This window comes from Neovison vison, chromosome 4 (assembly GCF_020171115.1).
Source record: "Neovison vison isolate M4711 chromosome 4, ASM_NN_V1, whole genome shotgun sequence".
Lineage (NCBI taxonomy): Eukaryota > Metazoa > Chordata > Mammalia > Carnivora > Mustelidae > Neogale > Neogale vison.
Genome location: NC_058094.1, coordinates 81,451,646 through 81,471,274, shown reverse-complemented (window position 1 = coordinate 81,471,274; position 19,629 = coordinate 81,451,646). Strand labels below are relative to the sequence as shown.

The 19,629-nt window shown below is 38.4% G+C and overlaps 1 protein-coding gene across 3 annotated transcripts in view; it reads right to left on the bottom strand.

Moving 5' to 3' along the window:
- The window catches only part of RB1CC1 (RB1 inducible coiled-coil 1), a 95,562-nt gene that overhangs the window by 23,052 nt on the left and 52,881 nt on the right, over positions 1-19,629 (bottom strand). The window lies entirely within an intron of this gene.

Sequence of the window (19,629 nt, the reverse complement as noted above, 5' to 3'; positions counted from 1 at the left end):
GATAAGCAGAGTGCGCTGAGGGCAGAGCCCGATGCAGGGCTGCATCCCATGAGCCTGACATTATGACCCAAACTGAAATCAGGAGTCCAATGCTGAACCAGACACTCAACCTACCGAGCCACCCAGGTGCCCCTTGGAATCAAGAGGCATTTTCTAGTCAAGGCGGATACTGAAATTGTTTGCTTATAATTATTCCTGATGTAATTTCGTAATATATAAAATTATCATACTATTAATATTATAGCAATTGATAATCATACAAAGAATTGTTGTGATTCTTTTATTCATTCTTCCAACTTTACTGATAAAATCAAGCAGTTCAAATCAATTTATTGCCCATTTTCCTCTAAGGGATGTTTTTTTTTTTTTTTCCAATTTATTTATTTTCAGAAAAACAGTATTATTTTTTCACCACACCCAGTGCTCCATGCACGCTGTGCCCTCTATAATACCCACCACCTGGTACCCCAACCTCCCACCCCCCCCCCGCCACTATCTAAGGGATGGTTTTAAATGGCCAAACATGAAATATGCAGTTAGAGACATATTACCTCTATCAAAGTTTGAGATTTCTTAGTTTACAGAAAGATTTCAACTGGGAAATCACCTAATCCCTTAGGCAGTAGAAAGGATAAGGTAAAAGAGTTGTTTTCAAAGTTCTTCCTTTAGGGCTAGAGGAGTACAGAAGGTAAAAATTAGAGAGCAGATGGAAACCTGACAAGCTACATAAACCAAAGTGTTACTCAGGAACCAGAATATAAATATGGACTCAATATACTAACAATAAAGTGTTAAGGATTCAAATTGGTACAGGCAGGGTTTAAGTATTAGGTTTTCTTCAACACTGCCTAATGTCTACCTTTGGCAAGTAAGAGTTATACTTTGAAGAATTATCCCTACAATTATAGGATAGGTGAGTTGTTACAGGAAAAACAAAAAGCCAGGTTTCAGGCAGGTAAGCAGGGCAACCATAGTGAGGAATGAAGTTAGAGAAGCAGGGGGAAGCCAGATCACAAACAAAAAGTATTTTGGATTTTCTCAGCAGTACAAGGTAAAGTCATTAAATAATCTTGTCTAGAGAGAATGATAGAATATAAATTTAGGTTTGTCAAAGACTGTTATGAGGATTTTGGTGAAAATATGGAGCACAGTAACAAAGAAAGGAGAGATTTCAGCATGAGAAAGGATACTAAGAATCCTGTAAGAGAGTGTGGGGTGTGTGTGTGTGTGTGTGTGTGTGTGTGTGTGTTATGCACAAAGATGGGTAGTATTTGTAATTTCCAGGGGTCTTGTAACTTTGAACTGCCTGATGCACCTTTACTTCAAGTGTCAGTGCTGTGCTCACACTTGAGGCAGGTAGGGGAGAAGACAGTTCTAGGCATACAAGAATGTGCAGACATCATTGTCTCTTTGCACTTTTTTTTTAGATTTAAAGATTATTTATTTATTTGAGAGAGAGTGATAGACAAAGACAGAGAGAGAGCATGAGCCGGGGGAGGAGCAGAGGGAGAGGGAGAAGCAGACTCCCTGTTGAGCAGGAAGCCTGACGTGGGGCTTGATCCCTGGAATACAGGATCATTACCTTTGTAAATACATAATTATTCCAAATACCCAGAATGAGCACATTAAATGATTAGGTATACACTGATTCATAGGGTAAAAGACTTTTGGTGGCAAAAAAAATAAAGGTGAGCTCAAGACACAAAGAACAATAATCCTACTGTGTTGGGGACAGGGGTTTCTTGTGATTATATATGCTATGTCACATTGAGACTCCTGTTGGAAAAGGTTCCAGGGAACTGTTAGCCACATCATTCCATTGTCTTTTATACTACTCTACAACCTCAAATGGCTCTGTCATCAGGGGGGATTAACCCCAGCAATGGAATAATAATAGCTAAAGTTAGTTTTATTTTTTGTAGCACCACAGTCACACTTTCTTTGGGGAGTAAGGAGATACGTGTGTGCTGGGTACCCGCAATCTAAACTTACATAATCCTGTCTTATATTAATATCCCAAAACGGCCTTGAAATTAGAACTGAAGGAAGCAGATACACTTGTTATCAGTTGAAGTTTTCACACTCTTACATAGAACCTGAAATAAATCATTTCTGGTTGATAGGTTACCCCACCATTAATAAATTGGTGTATGCTAGCTAGTCAAAAGATTCTTTTATAACCAACATTTCTAGAAAATTTGCATTGAATACAAACTAGACTGTCATGATGCCTGAACTATTTCCTATCATTATATTAGATTCGGGCCTAGTAAACAATTATTATTTACTGTGGGTTTTAAACGTTTTTAAGATTAAGTCTGTAAAACTGAAATGCTCTTCCTATACTCACCCAAATCTGTATCAACTACTCCCTGGAGGTACAGCTATAAACAGTAAAGTAGGCAGATTTGTAACCACAGACACACACACATTCTCTGCACGCATTTCATTGTACGCAGGTGTATGAGAAAGCCCCTTCCCCTATTAAAAATAATCTATACTACTAATTTAATTTTTCCCTAGTTATATGGGAAAAAATGTATCTTACTTTAATTTTACATTTCCTTAATCCCAGGTAGACTAAAAACTATTCACATATTGGCTATTTGTATTTTTTCATTGATCTGGTTATTCATATACTCTGTCCATTTTTCTAATGAATACCTTGCCTTTTCCTAACTGATTTCCTAACTTCCTAACTGGGAGTTCTTTAACATTACAGATACAATTAATACTTTTATTTATATCTTGCTGATGCTTCTCCCACACAGTTGGTCTCTCCATACTGCTTCTGGTATATTCGCAACCAACCAAGTGGTGGAAAGCAGGGAGGTGTGCTGGATCATATCATCATCCCAGCATCATTTCTGCTCAAAGATTTCCACATTCTTTTTCAAGTGTTTCTCCTGCATGACAGAGAAGCCTAGAAACTATGTCAACTAGAACCCCTTTCCCAGGAAGCTCGGAGTTCAAGTTTGCCAATGAAAGATACAAAAGATACACAAGATCTGGAATGCTAAGGAAAAGAGAGAGTTTGTCATTCTGTAGAAGTGGCTATGACCAGCTATGTGGGCTGTTCAGTTTATGAGGGGTTTCCAAGTGAACTACCTGCACTGGTGTTACAGTAGACAACTGGTGGACATCTCCAAGAAACTGTAGCAAGTTTCTGACTAGCTACCCACTTCTGGTGCTTCAGATGGCTTTGAACCTACAGATTTTCAAGTCTTTGGCAGCAACTCCTTTACCACGTCCCTCCCTCAGAACTTCTATGAGTTTGGGAAGACCTAATTCTAATATTAAACCCTTTAATCCTGGAATATTTAAAAGAGATTCTGTTTTCTAAATTCAATTCTGACAGATACAAATATGATCCTTGGGGAAAAAAGCATAAAGACAGGAATCTGGAACTGATTCTCTAATCTTTTTTGATCTGAAGGCAGTAATGACCTGTCAGTTGCAAAATAGAACTCTGGGAAATTAGGGCATTCCATGGCAGAAGAGCTGATACCTATACCTGTGTGGATCAGGTGATTAAGGTGGCAAGGTTTTAGAAATGCCACAGCTGTCCCTACCAATCCCACCAAGCCTTCCTTGCCAGCAGCAGCAGCTTTTACTGCCTCATTTGAAAAGATTAGTGCCAGTTTGCCTGAGGTTCCCATCTCAACAAGCTGATCCTTCTCAACTGGTTCCCCTACTATTTAATTACTTCCAGACCCATCTCTACTTTCAAATCCCAGATCCCAGGGGAGCTGAAAATCTAACCAAGGAGGAATTGCAACTGGAAAATTTTTCATTTATTTTGATAGAAATATAGGAAATACGTATGGGGATAGAACCAATAGGAGTTAGAAAAGGAAAGGCAAACATAGTGGTAACCTGGGCCAAAATTATCTGTAGGGATACAATAATCAGAGACTCCAGATTCAATGTTAACAGACTGCTAGATTTATTGCCTGAAACCTGGATGTGATGGCCCACATTAAAGAAAATAAGATGCAAAGACGAGATATTCTAGATCATAGGCAAACAATGGCCTGCAGGGCAGATCCAGCTTTTATTTGTTGTGTAGTCGAAGTTTTACTGCGAAGTAGCCACACCCATTCATTTATATTAACTCACTTCTCTCTTGCTAGTTGAGTAGGATGGATAGAAACCGTTATCACCTGCAAAGCCTAAAATATTTACGACTGGTCCTTTACACAAAGTTTGCCAACAAATCTCTTTATCAATGATTCTCAAGGTGTGATCCATAGACCTTAGGGGTGACTAGAAATAGTATCAAGGGATCAGTAAGATCAAAACAATACTTAGATGATATTTGTCTCTTATATCTTGTTGACATTTGCACATATGATAAAATCGCTGACACCTAAATATAAAGACAGCAGTGCCAAACCGTACTTTTAGTCATTGTTTCTTTACACCAAAGCACCCAAAGTGGATAAGAAAAAGGCAGATTTATTTTGGAATATCCATGATATAGTAAGAATTATTATTACTGAATCCTGACTACTGACTATGCACCTTTTTAGTACTCAGCGTGATGAAATGAGTACATATAAAGCCACTTACAGAAATATGTCTATCTCACGGAAAAGTATAATTGCTTTGGTGTGTGCTGAATTAGCTACTTTTTCATGCTCTACTATTTCTATTTGAAAAACGACAATCTGCGGCACCTGGGTGGTTCAGTGGGTTAAAGCCTCTAAGGCTCAGATCATGATCTCATGATTCTGGGATCAAGCCCCCTATTGAGCTCTGCATTGGGCTCTCTGCTCAGCAGGGAGCCTGCTTCCTCCTCTCTCTCTGCCTGCCTCTCTGCCTACTTATGATGTCTGTCAAATAAATAAATAAAATCTTTAAAAAAATAAAAATGACAATCTTCGGTTATTTAGATTTTTCAACATATTCTTAGGAATGACTAATGTGAGCTTATTAATGTCAATGAACAAATGACAGAATTTATTACCAATGGTTAAGATGTCATTATTTAAAAATAAATTAAAATTTAGAAACCCTGAGGTGCCTGGCTAGCTAAGTTGGTAGAACATGAATCTTGATCTCAAGGCCATGAGTTCGAACCCCTCAAGGCATAAAAATTATTTAAAAATAAAACTAAAAAAACAAAAAAAAATTTAGAAAATTTGTACCTGCCACTATGGGCTTGAGAGTTTTGCAGGACTTAAGATCTTTCTCATAAAATTGGTAGATATAGTAACACATCTGATTTTTCTTTCAATAAAATATGACAGTATTTACAAGATCTACATAACTCAGTGAGCCTGTATTTTTCAAATGGACAATTCATTGTGCTACAAAATTATGTATGAGTAAAATAGCCAAAGTGCAAGACAGAATTCAATAGATATTAGCATAAACAGCGTGAAAAAATCCATTCTGACAGTTTCATATTTCTTCCTGAAACTTATGTTTAAGAACTTATTGTTTATTGAGAGGGAGGAGTCAAGGTAGTGGGGAATTAACAGGCTGAGATGACAACAGGGAGAAGGAGATCAGCTAGCTTATCAAACCATTCTGAACACCTACAAATCCAACAGGAGATCGAAGAGAAGAAGAGCAGCAATTCTAGAAACAGAAAATCGACCACTTTCTGAAAGGTGGGACCAGCAAAGAAGTGAATCCAAAGCAACGGGAAGATAGACTGCAGGGGGAGGGGCCGGCTCCTGGCAAGTGTCGGAAAAACAGAGCACAAAATCAGAACTGAAAAAGTCTGCTCCACAGAGGGACATCACTCCAGAGGCTAAGCTGGGGTGAAGCCCACTTGGGGACAGCATGGTCTCAGGTCCCGCGGGGTCACAGAAGGATCGGGGGTGTCTGAGTTTTGCAGAGCTCGCAGGTATTAGAGCAGGGAAGCTGGCTACAGAGACGGAGCTGAGGAATGAGCTCTCAACTCAAGGTTACCTTAAATTGTGATCCGTGACACAGGCCACTGCTGGGTGAGCAGGGACCCCACAAGATCCAGGGAGACCACCCCCCCAGAAGAGCGCAGGGATCTGCGGGGCTTGGAGATTCCAGGCGGAGCTGTTTGCCAGAGACAGAGACACTTGATCACAGGCTGGGTAAGCTCGGAGTGCAGCTGGTGGCCAGGGAGACGAGTGATTGAGTGCTTTATTCCAAGGGTGCACGGAGGACTGGGGCCCTGAACTCTCGACTCTTCTGTGCCAGACTGGAAGGCCGCCATTTTTGTTTGTTTTTTTTTTTTAATTCCTTTTCAGCATAACAGTATTCATTGTTTTTGCACCACACCCAGTGCTCCATGCAATCCGTGCTCTAATACCCACCACCTGGTTCCCCCAACCTCCCACCCCCCACCACTTCAAAACCCTCAGATTGTTTTTCAGAGTCCATAGTCTCTCATGGTTCACCTCCCCTTCCAATTTCCCTCAACTCCCTTCTCCTCTCCATCTTCCCTTGTCCTCCTTGCTATTTGTTATGCTCCACAAATAAGTGAAACCATATGATAATTGACTCTCTTTGCTTGACTTATTTCACTCAGCATAATCTCTTCCAGTCCCGTCCATGTTGCTACAAAAGTTGGGTATTCGTCCTTTCTGATGGAGGCATAATACTCCATAGTGTACATGGACCATAACTTCCTTATCCATTCGTCCGTTGAAGGGCATCTTGGTTCTTTCCACAGCTCAACTTGCATTCCCACCAAGAGTATAAGAGGGTTCCCCTCTCTCCACATCCTCTCCAACACATGTTGTTTCCTGTCTTGCTAATTTTGGAAGGCCGCCATTTTCATTCCTGTCCTCTGGCAAAGACACTTGAGAATCACTACAACAGGCCCCTCCCCCAGAAGATCAGCAAGAAATCCAGCCAAGACCAAGTTCACTTACCAAGAAGAACAGCGGAATTCCAGAGGAGGAGAAAGCAAAGCATGGAATTCATAGCTTTCTCCCCATGATTCTTAAGTTTTGCAAACTTAATTAATTTTTTAAAATTTTACTTTTTCTTATGCTAAAATTGTTTTAAATTTTAACTTTTACTCGTTACTCTTTTAATATTTTGTAAACTAGTCTATCTTAACAATACTTTCATTAAAAATGTTTTATGAATCTTCATTATTATAGTCATATTTTATCCTTCATTGTTTCTAACTTTATTTTTTGAATACACATAGGGTTTTTTCTTCTAAAAAAATGTGGGATACAACTTCTTCTAACAGATCAAAATATACCGTAAATCTAGCACAAGTCTTTATTCTAGTCTCCAGCCTGAGCAAATTCTCTCCACTTCCTTTTTCTTTATTCTCCCAACCAACTTTTCAACTCCTTTTTTAGAAATTATTTAAAAAAACATTTTCATCTTTATAAGTCATATTCCATCCCTGCACTACGTTTACCTTTATATGTTTTTCACTCTTTAAAATTTTGGGAGGTAGTTTCTTCTAAGAGACCAAATACTCTCAAAATTAAGTGGGTGACCCTGTTCAATTCACCAGTCTAATATAAATATTTTCTTTTTTATATTTTTTCCTTTTTTAAAAAATTTTTTTTTCTGAACTTCTTTTTACCCCCTATTTCCCCCCCCCCATAATTTGGGGTCTCTTCTGATTTGGTTAAAGCACATTTTCCTGAGGTCTTTGCCAACCTTTTAGTATTTAATTCGCTCCTTCATATATTCTTACCTGGATAAAATGACAAGGTAGAAAAACTCACCACAAAAAAAAGAACAAGAGGCAGTACCGAAGGCTAGGGACCTAATCAATACAGACATTGGTAATATGTCAGATCTAGAGTTCAGAATGATGATTCCGACGGTGCTAGCTGAGCTCAAAAAAGGCGTGGAAGATACTAGAGAGACCCTGTCTGGAGAAATAAAAGCCCTTTCGGGAGAAATAAAAGAACTAAAATCTAACCAAGTTGAAATCAAAAAAGCTATCAATGAGGTGCAGTAAAAAATGGAGGTCTTACTGCTAGGATAAATGAGGCAGAAGAAAGAATTAGTGATATAGAAGACTAAATGGCAGAGAATAAAGAAACTGAGCAAAAGAGAGACAAAGAATTACTGGACCACGAGGGGAGAATTTGAGAGATAGTGACACCATAAGACGAAACAATGTTAGAATAATTGGGATTCCAGAAGAAAGAGAGAGGGGAGCAGAAGGTATATTGGAGAGAATTACTGGAGAGAATTTCCCTAATACGGCAAAGGGAACAAGCATCAAAATCCAGGAGGTGCAGAGAACTCCCCTCAAAATCCATAAGAACAGGTCCACACCCCGTCATCTAATAGTAAAATTTACAACTCTTAGCAACAAAGAGAAAATACTGAGAGCAACCCGGGACAAGAAGTCTATAACATACAATGGTGAAAATATTAGATTGGCAACGGACTTATCCAGAGAGACCTGGCAGGCCAGAAAGAACTGGCATGATATATTCAGAGCACTAAATGAGAAAGACATGCAGCCAAGAATACTATATCTAGCTAGGCTATCATTGAAAATAGAAGGAGAGATAAAAAGCTTCTGGGACAAATAAAAACTAAAAGAATTTGTAAACACCAAACCAGCTCTAGAAGAAATATTGAAAGGGGTCCTCTAAGCAAAGAGAGAGCCTAAAAGTAGTATATCAGAAAGGAACAGAGACAATATACAGTAATAGTCACCTTATAGGCAATACAATGACATTAAATTCTTATCTCTCAATAGTTACCCTAATGTAAATGGGCTAAATGTCCCAATCAAAAGACAAAGGGTATCAGAACGGATTAAAAAAAAAAAAACACCATCAATATGCTGTCTACAAGAAACTCATATTAGACCCAGAGACACCTCCAGAGTTAAAGTGAGGGGGTGGAAAACAATTTACCATGCTAATGGACATTGAAAGAAAGCCAGAGTGGCAATCCTTATATCAGATCAATTAGATTTTAGCCAAAGACTATAATAAGAGATGAGGAAGGAAACTATATCATACTCAAAGGGTGTGTCCAACAAAAAGATCTAACAATTTTAAAATGTCTATGCCCCTAACATGGGAACAGCCAACTATATAAACCAGTTAATAACAAAATCAAAGAAACACATTGACAATAATACAGTAATAGTAGGGGACTTTAATACTCCCCTCACTAAAATGGACAGATCATCCAAGCAAAAGATCAACAAGGAGATAAAGGCCTTAAATGACATACTGGACCAGATGGACATTACAGATATATTCAGAACATTCCATCCCAAAGCAACAAAATATACATTCTTCTCTAGTACACATGAGACATTCTCCAGAATAGATCACATCCTGGGTCACAAATCAGGTCTCAACTGGTACCAAAATATTGGGATCATTCCCTGCATATTTTCAGACCACAATGCTCTGATGCTAGAACTCAATCACAGGAGGAAATTTGGAAAGAACCCAAATACATGGAGACTAAAGAGCATCCTTCTAAAGAATGAATGGGTCAACCAGGAAATTCAGGAAGAATTAAAAAAAATTCATGGAAACAAGTGATAATGAAAACACAATGGTTCAAAATCTGTGGGACAGAGCAAAGGCAGTCCTGAGAGGAAAATAAAAGCCTTTCTCAAATAATAATAAAGGTCTCAAATACACAACCTAACCCTACACCTAAAGGAGCTGGAGAAAGAACAACAAAGAAAGCCTAAACCCAGCAGGAGAAGAGAAATCATAAAGATCAGAGCAGAAATCAATGAAATAGAAACAAAACAAAACAAAAACCAAAAAACCAACAACAAAAAGAAAACAGAACAAATCAACGAAACTAGAAGCTGGTTTTTTGAAGAATTAGTAAGATTGATAAACCCCAGGCCAGACTTATCAAAAAGAAAAGAGAAAGGACCCAAATAAACAAAATCATGAATGAAAGAGGAGAGATCACAACCAACACCAAAAAAATACAAACAATTATTAAGAACATATTATGAGCAACTAAGCACCAGCAAATTTGACAATCTGGAAGAAACGGATGCCTTCCTAGAGACAAATAAACTACCACAACTGAACAAGGAAGAAACAGAAAACCTGAACAGACCATAACCAGTAAGGAGATTAAAACAGTCATCAAAAATCTCCCAACAAACAAGAGCCCAGGGCCAGATGGCTTCCCAGGGGAATTCTATCAAACATTTAAAGAATTAATTCCTATTCTCCTGAAACTGTTCCAAAACATAGAAATGGAAGGAAAACTTCCAAACTCCTTTTATGAGGCCAGCATTACCTTGATCCCAAAACCAGACAAAGATTCCATCAAAAAAGAGAATTACAGGCCAATATCCTTGATGAACACAGATGTGAAAATTCTCACCAAAATACTAGCCAATAGGGTCCAACAGTACATTAAAAGGGTTATTCACCACGACCAATTGGGATTTATTCCTGGGCTACAAGGTTGGTTCGACATCCACAAATCATTCAATGTTATACAATACATTAATAAAAGTAAGAATAGGAACCATATGATACTCCCAATAGATGCTGAAAAAGCATTTGAGAAAGCACAGCATCCTTTCCTGATCAAAACTCTTCAAAGTGTAGGGATAGAGGGTACATACCTCAATATTATCAAAGCCATCTATGAAAAACCCACCGCAAATATCATTCCCAATGGAGAAAAACTGAGAGCTTTTCTGCTAAGGTCAGGAACACAGCAGGGATGTCCATTATCACCACTGCTATTCAACATAGTATTAGAAGTCCTAGCCTCAGCAATCAGACAACAAAAAGAAATTAAAGGCACCCAAATCGGCAAAGAAGAAGTCAAACTCTCATTCTTTGCAGATGATATTATACTATACGTGGAAAACCCAAAAGACTCCACTCCAAATATGCTAGAACTTGTATAGGAATTCAGTAAAGTCTCAGGATATAAAATCAGTGCACAGAAATCAATTGCATTTCTTTATACCAACAACAAGACAGAAGAAAGAGAAATTAAGGAGTCGATCCCATTTACAATTGCACCCAAAACCATGAGACACCTAGGAATAAACCTAACCAAAGAGACAAAAACTCTGTACTCAGAAAACTATAAAGTACTTATGAAAGAAGTTGGGGAAGACAAAAAAATGGAAAAATGATCTATGCTCGTGGATTTGAAGAACAAATATTGTGAAAATGTCTATGCTACCTAAAGCAATCTACACATTTAATGCAATCCCTATCAAAATCCCATCCATTTTTTCCAAAGAAATGGAACAAATAATCCTAAAATTTATATGGAACCAAAAAAGACCTTGAATAGCCAGAGGAATATTGAAAAAGAAAGTCAAAGTTGGTGGCATCACAATTCCAGACTTCAAGCTCTATTACAAAGCTGTCATCATCAAGACAGTATGGCTGGCAGAAAAACAGACACATAGATCAATGGAACAGAACAGAGAGCCCAGAAATAGACCCTCAACACTATGGTCAACTCATCTTTGATAAAGCAGGAAAGAATGTCTAATGGAAAAAAGACAGTCTCTTCAACAAATGGTGCTGGGAAAATTGGACAGTCACATACAGAAAAATGAAACTGGACCATCTTCTTACACCACACACGAAAACAGACTCAAAATGGATGGACCTCAATGTGAAAAAAGAATCCATCAAAATCCCTGAGGAGAACACAGGCAGCAACCTCTTCGACCTCAGCCGCAGCAACTTCTTCCTAGGAACATCACCAAAGTCAAGGGAATCAAGGACAAAAATGAACTATTGGAACTTCGTCAAGATCAAAAGCTTTTGCGCTGCAAAATAAACAGTTAACAAAACCAAAGGACAATTGACAGAATGGGAGAAGATATTTGCAAACAACATATCAGGTAAAGGGCTAGTATCCAAAATCTAGAAAGAACTTCTCAAACTCAACACCTAAAGAACAAATAATCCAATCAAGAAATGGGCAGAGGACATGAACAGACATTTCCGCAAAGAAGACATCCAGAAGGCCAATAGACACAAGAAAACGTGTTCCGCATCACTTGGCATCAGGGAAATACAAATCAAAACACAATGAGATACCACCTCACACCGGTCAGAATGGCTAAAATTAACAAGTCAGGAAATGACAGATGCTGGTGAGGATGTGGAGAAAGGGGAACCCTCCTACACTGTTGGTGGGAATGCGAGCTGGTACAACCACTCTGGAAAACAGCATGGGGGTTCCTCAAAAAGTTGAAAAGAGAGCTACCCTATGACACAGCAATTGCACTACTGGGTATGTACCCTAAAGATAGAAATGTAGTGATCCGAAGGGGCACGTGCACCTGAATGTTTATAGCAGCAATGTCCACAATAGCCAAACTATGGAAAGAACCTAGATGTCCATCAACAGATGAATTGATAAGGAAGAAGTGGTATATATATATACAATGGAACACTATGCAGCCATCAAAAGAAATGAAATCTTGCCATTTGCGACAACGTGGATGGAACTAGAGGGCACTATGCTTAGTGAAATAAGGCAAGTGGAGAAAGACAACTATCATATGATCTCACTGATATGAAGAAGTGGAGATGCAATGTAGGGGATTTAGGGAGTAGGAAAAGAATAAATGAAACAAGATGGGATTGGGAGGCAGACAAAGCATAAGAGACTCTTAAACTCACACAACAAACTGAGAGGTGCCGTGGGGAGAGGGGTAGGAAGAGGGTGGTGGGGTTACGGACACTGGGGAAGGTATGTGCTATGTTGAGTGCTGTGAAATGTGTAAACCTGGCAATTCACAGACCTGTACCCCTGGGACTAATAAGATATTATATGTTAATAAAAAAATTAAAAACTTAATTAAAAAAGAAATAATCGTTTATTGGACTTTGACTTAGTATCAAGGAAATGTCCACAAGTATCTGAAAGTTATTCAAATATTCCTCTTTTTCCAATTACATGTAAGTAAGAGGGAAATACAAAATGACAGAAGTTGGCGAGAGGGAGACAAAGCCTAACAGATTCTTCATCTCAAGAAACAAACGAGGGTTGCTGGAATGTAGAGGGGTGGGGAGGATGGGGTAGCTGGGTGATGGACATCAGGGAGGGTATGTGTTGTGGTGGGTGCAGTGTACTGTGTAAGACTGATCAATTACAGACCTGTGCCCCTGAAACAAATAATACATTATATGTTGATTTAAAAAAAAAAAAAAAAACTTCTCTGTAGTATTCTGCAGGACAGGGATAGCAGAGGGAGAGAAAAATCACTGAAATTCAATAAATTTATAATGAGAATACAGTATTCTGGAGTGGTAGAGGCCCATTAGTGGCACTTAACCAGAGATATGACACAGTACTATTACAAGCAGCAGAGCCAGAGCAGCAATCAGGTCTGACCCGGAAAAATCTTTGGCACTGGCTATCCACAGGGCCATAAAAGAGGGATGACAAAGGATTATTAAAACTTTTAAAAAATTTTTTTAAGAAAGTCTTCATCACCCCTCACCTAACCCCAACATCTGAGTCAGTCATCAACTACAATTCCAAAGTTTTATAATGCTGTCTCCATAGTCTTTAGCATAGGGACCTGTGTCCACATCTCAGGCTTAGTGTGTATTGTGGTAAAGTAGTTAACCAATGTTTTGGGGACAATGAATACTGGCTCTGAGGGGGTTCTGATACCACTGTGGTCCATCAGGAGATTACTGATAGCCAAGTGATAAATGGGGTTTGGGTCCAGTGGGTCCTTTATCATGGACAAGTGATAAAATACATCTTTACATCCAGAATCCAGTGGGATATACATAAAAGTTATTGTTGGAGACTCCTTGTTGGTTCCCTTACTCATGGAACTAAGAACTATTATGATAAAAAAGCCAAGTAAAATCTCTAAAACAGTCTCTCACTTCACAGAATGTAAGGGCAATTTTGTTTCTTATTCAACTTAACTATGTGTCCTATAGAAAATATACAATAATAAGCAATGTATCCTCATAAATTTAATCAGGTAGTGACTCCAGGAAAACTTATTTCACATATGACCCCTCTGCTGGAGTAAATCAACAAGGCCATTACTGCCTGACATGGAGCTAGTGACTTAGTGATTTCTTCCCTCTTCATAATACATACTAGAGGCTGACAAACTTTTTCTAAAGGGATAAAGTAAACATTTTAATGAGATCATCTGTCATACCTACTCAACTCTTCCAAAAGCAACCACAGGTAATAAATATGTAAAGGAACGGGCATCTATGTATATTCCAATAGAGCTGTATTTACAAAAAAAAGTGATGAGCTGGATTCCCACAGGGCAGTTTGCAACCTCTAGTATAGACCATAAGCAGCAGTTAGATTTTACCTACAACAACAGCAACACACTTCCAATGTCTTATCTCTGGATTATACCAGTTCTCTAGTTCTCTGTTAAAATCTAGTATTCAATGCACACAAAACAGATAATCATGTCAAAAAATGGGCAGAAGACATGAACAGATACTTCTCCAATGAGGACATACAAATGGCTAACAGACACATGAAAAAATGTTCATCATCACTGGCCATCAGGGAGATTCAAATCAAAACTACCTTATACCAGTTAGAATGGCCAAAATTAACAAGACCGTAAATGAAATGTGTTGGAGAGGATGTGGAGAAAAGGGAACCCTTGTACACTGTTGGTGGCAATGCAAGTTAGTGTAGCTACTTTGGAAAACAGTGTGGAGATTCCTTAAGAAAGTAAAAATAGAGCTTCCCTTTGACCCTGCAATTGCATTGCTGCGTATTTACCCCAAAGATAGAGGTAGTGAAAAGAAGGACCATCTGTACCCCAATGTTCATAGCAGCAATGGCCAGTCTCCAAACTGTGGAAAGAACCAAGATGCCCTTCAATGGACGAATGGATAAAGATGTGGTTCATATATGCTATGGAGTATATATGCCTCCATCAGAAAGGATGAATATCCAACTTTTGTATCAACATGGACCGAACTGGAAGAGATTATACTGAGTGAAATAAGTCAAGCAGAGAGAGTCAATTATGGTTTCGCTTATTTGTGGAGCATAAGGAATAACACAGAGGACATGGAGAGCTGGAGAGGAGAAGGGAGTTGGGGGAAATTGGAGAGGTAGACAAACCATGAGAGACTGTGGACTCTGAAAAATAATCTGAGGGTTTTGGAGGGGGGAGGAGGTTGGGTGAGCCTGGTTGGGGGTGTTACGGAAGGCACGTATTGCATGGAGCACTGGGTGTGGTGCATAAACAATGAATTCTGGAACACTGAAAAGAAATTAAAAAAATAAATACAAATTAAGAAAAATCTAGTTGGCAGGGATACTGGTCTTCATGCTATTCCTCAAAATATCAATACTAATCTGAGAGGAGGCGGGGAAAAAGTATCATATTAATCCAATACATTTACGGCATTTATGCTCCTTAGGCCAAGTAAATAGGAAGTAGCAACTACCTCAGCTACCAGGTGACGACAAAGGAGTGCCAGAGGATGAGCAATAATGACCATGAAAATTCAGGAGCTTGTCAGTACAGTGAAATTTCTAAGTATTCAGTGGTCCAATCATATGAGATGTCCCCTCTAAGGTAAAGGGACTAACTACATTGTAGGTGATCATCTCTGAATTTTGGAGGCAAAATGTACAGTACAACTGGGTGTGCTGCTCTGACTCATTAATGAAATAATTCCCTCTTCTGTGTAAGGTCCAGGGCAGCATGCAAGTTGCTTTGCCCTTTGACCCACATCTCCCAGAAGATGTTTGAAGTGTCTGTAGTGGAAATTAATGACGTATAGAACTTTTGACAAGTCATATAGGAGAATCACAGTTGAGACCCTTAGAATTTTGAAGTGCATAACTTAATTTTTCTTTTTTTTTTTTTAAGTTTTTATTTATTCGACAGATAGATCACAAGTAGGCAGAGAGGCAGGCAGAGAGAGAGGGGGAAGCAAGCTACCTGCCGAGCAGAGAACCTGATGTGGGTCTTGATCCCAGAACCCTGAGATCATGACCTGAGCCAAAAGGCAGAGGCTTAACCCACTGAGTCACCCAGGCGCCCCCATAACTATTTTTCCTTTGTAAAGTAGCTTGCCTCTGGGTCCGCAGAGACTGAAAGACTGACCATGGTCTCCCAAGGTACTGTGTCCTGAGCTACTCATCATAAGGTAATGCTGTCTAGGCCATGAAACCATAAAGTTGGGTATACACGGCAATATACCATCACAAGTTAGATGTGGCATACATGAGATCCAACAAAATATGGCACAAGTATGGCACAAACAGATCAAGAGGTTTCAGGTTCCCAAGGGGCCTTCTCCTGCTACACTGCCTCCTTTCTCTCCACCACAATTCTGACATTGACTGAGTGAAAAAAAAAAAAACAAAAACTGGCAGGCTTGGTTTTATCATGATTCTGTAAAATATACTGACACTATTCAAAGGTACAGTTGAGGTATTAGAGTCCCACTGAGAAATGGTTCTAAAGAATAGTAGTGAAGGGGAATCTTCTCACTGGCAATATGTTAAGCAGTGTACCTAAAGTTACTAAAGAGGACAAATGGTCAGAGGCAAAGATTTACAGTGATTCATGGAGACTGGCCAGCCTTTGGATGGACAGTGAGAGACTTTAAAGAAACTAGATTGAAATCTGGTGGGAAGATTTCTGGAAAAGAAATAAGGACCAGCCTCTTGAAATGTACAGGATATGTAAGTTCTCTGAATATATTATGTCTGACTGTGAGGAACCTCTTAATAATCAGATGGGAAACCTGAACATTCTAGAGTATCAATCAGTCCTATTCAAAAGGCTGACGAACAACTGTCTGTACAGGCAGGAAGTGAGGTTACATATAGGCTCAGCAATATGGACTTCTATGTATTTAGTAACTAGCAGTGAGCCCCCTGATATTGTAGTGCTCCTCTGGGAGACCAGCCAGCTACCTGGTGGCATGCAGATTACACGGGACTGCTTCTATCAAAGAGAACGGTAATCTATCTTCACAATTAACAGTCTATTATTCTCCATATAGAATTACTTTCCATGCCCACAGTATTTCTGCAAAAATTACCATTCCTGAACATACAAAAAGGCTTATTCACTGCTATGATATTCTACTAGAATTGCTTCTAAACATGGAATTTCATTGTACAGTGAAACATATGCAGCTATAGCTATATGCCCATGGAAATCACTTATCTTACCACAAATGCCAATCATTAAACAGCCAGTTTGATAAAACTGTGGATCAAAACATTAAAAACTCATTACAGTACCAGATGGGTTCCCTACCCACTGTAGAGCCCAATGCAGGGCTTGAACTCATGATCCTGAGATCAAGACCTGAGCTGAGATCAAGAATTAGACCTTAACCGAAAGAGCCACTCAGGTACCCTGTCATTTTGAATGGCTAGAGCAGAGAATGCAGAACATACCCTGAATCAGATTATTACTATGTAAAACTAATTCTCCCACAGTTAGAATATATAGGTTGGAGAACCAACGATAAAAACTGGAATAACACATATGTTAAACTAACTAGAATTTAAATAATACAATAATAATACAAGAAAAAAAATTGTAATAACTATTATTCCAATAAGCCAACACCAAAAATTTTGCTTCTCATCCCTACAACTTTGGATTGTGCCAGTTCGGTTTCTCCAAGAAGAATTCCTTTACCAGGAGATACCACCAGGGTCCCACTCACCTGGAAGCTTAAGCTACCACAGGGATACATACGGCTCATCACAGCACTGAATCAACACAAAAAGAAGGAAGCTGCAGTTATATATTGATATTTAACTTAATTATCAATGAGAAACAGTTGTTCCTAAACAGTAAGGCAGAGGAATATGCCTGGAAGTCAGCTTTTCTAGGGTATCTCCTGGCACTTCCATGTCCACTGATAAACAGTCAAATGAGAAACTATAGCAACTGTATTACAGGAGGAATCATTATTGGCAGTCTCTTCTGGTCAAGTAAAGTCAGCTGAGGTAATGTCTAAGGTAATAAAATAGAAGAAAGATGTAAATACCTACTAGGGTTATGAGACTAGTTATAGAAATAAAGACTACCACGATTAGGTCTATACATAAGGATGAATTTCTTTTTTTATCCTTATACCTTCTCTTGGTATCTCAATATGGTACAGTAAGTATTGTGACAATTGTAACTAAACCTGTATTTCAATATTTAACCTACAGAATATCAAACAGAGACTGTGTCTGTACAGAAAGAAAAATGAACAGAGTTCTAGGATGGCTGCAATGACATAAGTTATTTGGAAGAATAACTCCTTTGGAAGAGGTGAGACTGAGGAGATATGAAAGACATAAGCTGAATCATGTCCAAAAGAAACATGACATTTTAAGTGTCTTTATTTGGAAGTTCAATATGGGTAAATGAAAAAAGAAGGACCCTTGGGTTGGCAATGGGGTATATACAGTACTGGACTGTCATCATCCATCCATCACTCTCATCCCTCTTTTAGAGTCTCATCTGTACTGTACTGCAGAAATGTGTATTTCCCAGAATCCCCTTCTAACTGCAAGTTTGCCAGTAAAAAGAATATGCACAAGATTGGAGAGAACGAAAGCTTGGTGCACCCTGATGAAATTTCAGAGGAGCTTCCTGTCAAGTAACTGAGAACTACCCTTTTGTGTTGCAGACTGAGCCACATTACTGGGGCTCTGAAGAGATTCTTAGTTGCTACAGCAATTTTCCAGTGAGCCATGAATAACTCTCAGCTTTGATGGGTACTTCCGCATCTATTTTCCTGATATTTCACCCAGAGCTTTCCTGATTTTCAGCAGTCATTCCCTTGATCTTAGCTCCCCCAGCTCTCTAAATATTTGTACAGGCCCTAATTACTGTATTAAACCCTCCAATCTGCCCAGAATACATGAAGAGTTCCTGTTTTCAAAACAAGAGTGGGAGGTTTAACTGAATGCCAGTATATGAAAAGTACACAGCAGAGTATGTCACAAGATATTATAAAAGTGATAAGGCAAGAAATAGGTTAAATTATATAAGGTATTCAAACCTACAAATATATTCACTGAGAAGAATTAATGACAGAACTAATTGATAATGGTCTAGAAGTTAGTCATTAGGCCATGAAGCCCATCAATGAAGTTTAAAGAGCAGAAATACTGATCAAAAGGTAGTAATATCAGTCACAATATTAAAAATGCAAAAAAAAACACCCCAAAAACAAAAAACAAAAAACCATCACTGTATAAAACCTGGAATTTAAAGACATTATCTTTTGAACCACAGAGGAAATGACTGAAATTGTAATATCAAGGGAATAACAGTGAAGAAACACTTAGTCAATTTGGAATTTACTCTTCAATAAGTGAGCACTACTGAGATGAAACTATTATCTTTCACACATATGCTATTTAAAAGGAATGGTAAAGAGTAATTTTCAAAAGAAGAAATTAGGTTAAAACATCAAACCAAAAAAGGAAAATTAATGAATTAAAAAGAAAGAAGCCCAAAACATATGAAATTTTCAAAAAATAATTTCTCTGAAAATCCAAGATTCTCAGCCATTTTTAAAAGCCACTAATGAGCTTATGCAGTCTATTATTTTTTAAATGTTTACAAGAAACAATGAATATAAAGTAAAAGATTGTAGTTTATAAAAATATCTCAATTACTATATTGACCTACGATAAGGAAGTAAATCAAAGTACTGTGATTATATAAATAATTAA